We start from the raw sequence: 4,650 nt of genomic DNA, 5'->3' as shown, positions 1-4,650 counted from the left end.
CCGTGAGGGGAGGGAAGGGGAGGAGAGGAGAGGAGAGGAGGGAGGAGGAGGTCGCCGGAGAGGAGGAGGAGGAGGTCGCCGGCGAGGAGGAGGAGGAGGTCGCCGGAGAGGAGGAGGGTAGTATGGTGGAGGAGAGAAGGGAAGATGGAGTGGAGGAGTGGAGGAGAGGTGGAGTGAAGGAGAAGAATGAAGAGGTAAGGAGGAGAGGATACGCCCAGCCATATATACGGCATAGTAATGGCGCACCGTGGGCAGGTGCGCCATTACTGTTTTTTTTATTTTTTTTATTTATTTTGAATTTTGAAGGCGGGAAGATACTAATGGCGCATCATGGGCAGGTGCGCCACTAGTATTTTTTTTATTTTTTTGATTTATTTTGAATTTTGAAGGCGGGAAGATAGTAATCACTACTAGGAAAATGGCTATAGATGGGATTGACACTAATGGCGCACCAGAAAGATGGTGCGCCATTAGTATATACTAATGGCGCACCACAATCTGATGCGCCATTAGAGTTTAAACAACTAATGGCGCACCATGCTACGGGTGCGCCATTAGTATCAAATTTTTTTTTAACTAGTGCGCCTATCCAAACATACTAATGGCGCATCCCGGCAAAGTGCGCCATTAGTATAGAAACTTTTTTTTTGAACTAGTGCGCCTATCCAAACATACTAATGGCGCATCCTGCCCAAGTGCGCCATTAGTAGTTATAACTACTAATGGCGCACCTGGCAGTGGGTGCGCCATTAGTATAGGATTTTTTTTTTGAACTAGTGCGCCTATCCAAACATACTAATGGCGTATCCTGCCCAAGTGCGCCATTAGTAGTTGTAAGTACTAATGGCGCACCATGCAAGAGGTGCGCCATTAGTAAGTGGGCAGCAACAAGATATTTGGGACAGCCTCTCCTACCCACACACTCACTTTCTCCCCACTTCATTCTCTCCACCTCCTCCTTGTCTCGGGTGCCTCCTCTTTTTCACCTCATTTCCACCATAGATTCATTCAAATTAAGTGGTTAAATTACCTTGTTTTAATAGGTAAGTAAGGGGGGAAGCTATATTTAGGTTGTTCTCCTTACAACAATGTGCACATGCACTTTTTACGGCCTAGCTAGATCTATGTATGTTCGTGGTGTTGCATATGTTTGTGGTGTTGCATATGTGTTTGTGTTGGGAGGTGTACCGGTATTTGATATGCGATAGTTGCCAATATTTTGCCGGAATGTTGATTCATTTCCGTTTCGGCGAGAATTTTGGCATTAAGCATTCTTTTTGGTCCTATTTTTAGGGAAGGTCATGCCAAATTTTTGTTTGGTTCTAAAATATCGTTTTGCTCTACCCCGCAGGCGACCATGGTCCGCACGATGACCGAAGGCATCGTGAATAGGTTTTTGAGGTCCGCGAAGGCCGAGATGCTTCAAAAGAACGAGACGGAGATAAGATGTCCGTGTCGAAGATGCAAGCTGAAGAGCCTTATTGCGGACCCGGATTCCGGGCAGGTGCGGGACCACCTGCTGTTGCGTGGTTTCATGGATGGCTATCGGTGGCAAGGTGATGAAGATGACTACGAAGTCGTCCATGCGGGCCGGGCAAGAAATGAGGAAGGGCAGCAAGACAACCACCGCGGCTCGAGCGGGCGAGAAGACGAAGAATCCCCAGGAGATGATCACGACTGTGATGCTGTACACAGTCATCATGTAGAAGATGCAGGACATGATGATGAGGAAGATGCCGGAGCAGGCGACGGGCATGATCATGAAGATGATGATGCCGGCGGAGCAGACGACGCTGGACCATCGATGGGCTGGGTGCAGGACCCTCATATTCAAGAGCTGCTTCTCAAGCAGACGGATAACGCAAGAGCTGCCGCCCGAGAGAAAGCCAAGATGGATCAACTTGAGTTAGACGCGGTTACTCCATTGTATGAAGGATGCAGGCCCGAGGATACCCGCCTGAAAGTAACGCTCATGGCCCTGGAGATGAAGGTAACACACAAAATGACCGACGCATGCTTCGACGAGAACATGTCATTCTGGCAGGAACGTCTTCCCAAGGGGAACAAGTGCCCGACCAGTTTGGAGGAGGCGAAGAAAATCGTGTGTCCTCTGGATTTACCGCACGTGAAATACCATGTGTGCATGAACAATTGCATCATTTATCGGGACGAGCACGCGGAGTCTACAATATGTCCGGTGTGCGGTGTCACTCGATACAAGAAGAGGAAGAAAGCTCCTCGAAAAGTGGTGTGGTACTTTCCGATCACTCCTCGTCTGCAGCGGTATTTCGCGGATCCTAAGGTAGCAAAGCTCCTACGTTGGCACGCGGATAGGGAGGAGAAGAAGCGAGAAGATGACGCAAATGATCCGGAGATAGATAAAAAAGACAAGATGCTGAGTCACCCTAAGGATGCGAGCCAGTGGCAAGCATTGAACTTCGAATACCCAGAATTTGGGAACGATCCAAGGAACATCGCGCTGGGCGCGAGCACCGATGGAGTCAATCCGTTTGGCAGCCAGAGAAGCACACATAGCACCTGGCCTGTGTTTGTGTGGATGTACAACCTTCCCCCCTGGTTGTGCATGAAGAGGAAGTACATTCACATGAGTATGCTAATTGAAGGGCCGAAACAACCAGGGAACGACATCAATCTGTATCTGGGGCTGCTGAAAGAGGAGCTTGACACGCTGTGGAAAACGCCAGCCAATACGTGGGACGCCGCAGAGAAAGAGTATTTCCCTATGAGAGCCGCACTGCTCACGACGGTGCACGACTATCTCGGTTACGGATATCTTGCGGGGCAGGTAGTCCACGGATTTTCTGGATGCGTAAGGTGCATGGATGACACAACGTATCGCCAGCTAGATAGAGATCCCGGGTCTTCGAAAACCGTGTTCATGGGACATCGAAGGTGGCTTCGCGACGATGACCCGTGGAGGAAATGCAAGGATCTGTTCGATGGTGAAACAGAACCCCGAAAACGCCCGTGTACGAGGAGCGGCGAGGAAATAGACAAGCTGTTGAAAAATTGGAAAGACTGCCCACTGCCGGGAAAGAAGCAAAAGGCGCCAGAGCCGGGAAAGAAGCGAAAGGCGCCAGAGCCGGGAAAGAAGCGAAAGGCGCCAGAGCCGCTGCTGAAGGTATGGAAAACGAGGTCTGTTTTCTGGGACTTGCCGTACTGGAAGATCCACCGTGTGCCTCACAGCCTTGATGTCATGCATATCACGAAGAACGTGTGCGAGAGTCTGCTTGGTACCCTGCTCAACATGCCAGAGAGGACCAAAGATGGGCCGAAAGCAAGGGCAGACTTGAAATCAATGGGCATCAGGCAGGAGCTTCACGCTATATATGATGATGATGATGATGATGATGATGATGATGATGATGATGATGATGAGGCGAAGCAGGACACAGAAAGTCGTCGCAAAGGCAAAAAGGCCAAGAAGACCGGAAATGACTACCCTCCCGCGTGCTTCACTCTAAGTCAGGAGGAGATCGAGCAGTTTTTCACCTGCCTCCTAGGAGTAAAACTTCCTTATGGTTACGCGGGGAAGATAAGCAGATACCTAGACCCAGCGAAGCAGAAGTTCAGCGGGATGAAGTCTCACGACTGTCACGTGCTGATGACGCAGATACTTCCAGTTGCAATCCGTGGGATCATGGACGCGCACGTCCGTGAAACGCTATTTGGCCTATGCAACTTCTTCGACGTCATCTCTCGGAAGTCGATTGGCGTGAGGCAACTCAGAAGGCTACAGGAAGAGATCGTGGTGATACTATGCGAGCTTGAGATGTACTTCCCGCCCGCATTCTTTGACGTTATGGTGCATCTGCTGGTCCATATAGTGGAGGATATCATCCAACTCGGGCCGACGTTCCTGCACAGCATGATGCCGTTCGAAAGGATGAATGGTGTCATCAAAGGATACGTTCGCAACATGTCACGTCCAGAAGGAAGCATAGCCAGGGGCTTTCTGACCAAAGAGTGCATCTCCTACTGCACGAATTATCTAGGCATCGAGAACCCCGTTGGTCTGCCCGTCAACAGGCACCTCGGCAGGCTCGCTGGATGGGGTCACCGTGAGGGTCGCCGCGAAATGCATGTCGACTTCGAGGGTCGACTCGCCGACTTTGAAAGAGCAAACCTAGTCGCGCTACAACACATAGACGTGTTCGATCCTTGGTTGGTAGAGCACAAAACCTTTATTAAAAAGGCGTACAATGACCGAGGCCAACAGAGGACGGACGGAGATATACTCTAAGAGCACAACTCATGTTTCATGCGTTGGTTCAAGCATAAGCTTCTGTCGTGAAGAACAACTCATATTCGCCTTGTCACAGGGCGCCGAGCACAACCTGATGACCTATGAGGCGTACGATATCAACGGCTACACATTCTACACCGAGGCCAAGGACATGAAGAGCGATGGTTATCAGAACTCCGGGGTAACGATGGAATCCTACACCGGTAACGACAAGGACAGATACTACGGAAGGATCAAGGAGATCTGGGAGCTGAGCTACGCTGGAGAGAAGGTCCCGATGTTCCGTGTCAGATGGGCCAAGAACGTCATAAAAGAAGACCGGTATTTCACCACCATGGTTATACCCGAAGCCAAATCCAAGACCGCGGGCGCAAACGTCACCG

This window comes from Triticum aestivum, chromosome 1B (genome assembly GCF_018294505.1).
Source record: "Triticum aestivum cultivar Chinese Spring chromosome 1B, IWGSC CS RefSeq v2.1, whole genome shotgun sequence".
NCBI classification, from domain to species: domain Eukaryota; kingdom Viridiplantae; phylum Streptophyta; class Magnoliopsida; order Poales; family Poaceae; genus Triticum; species Triticum aestivum.
Note: the sequence above shows the minus strand (reverse complement) of the source record.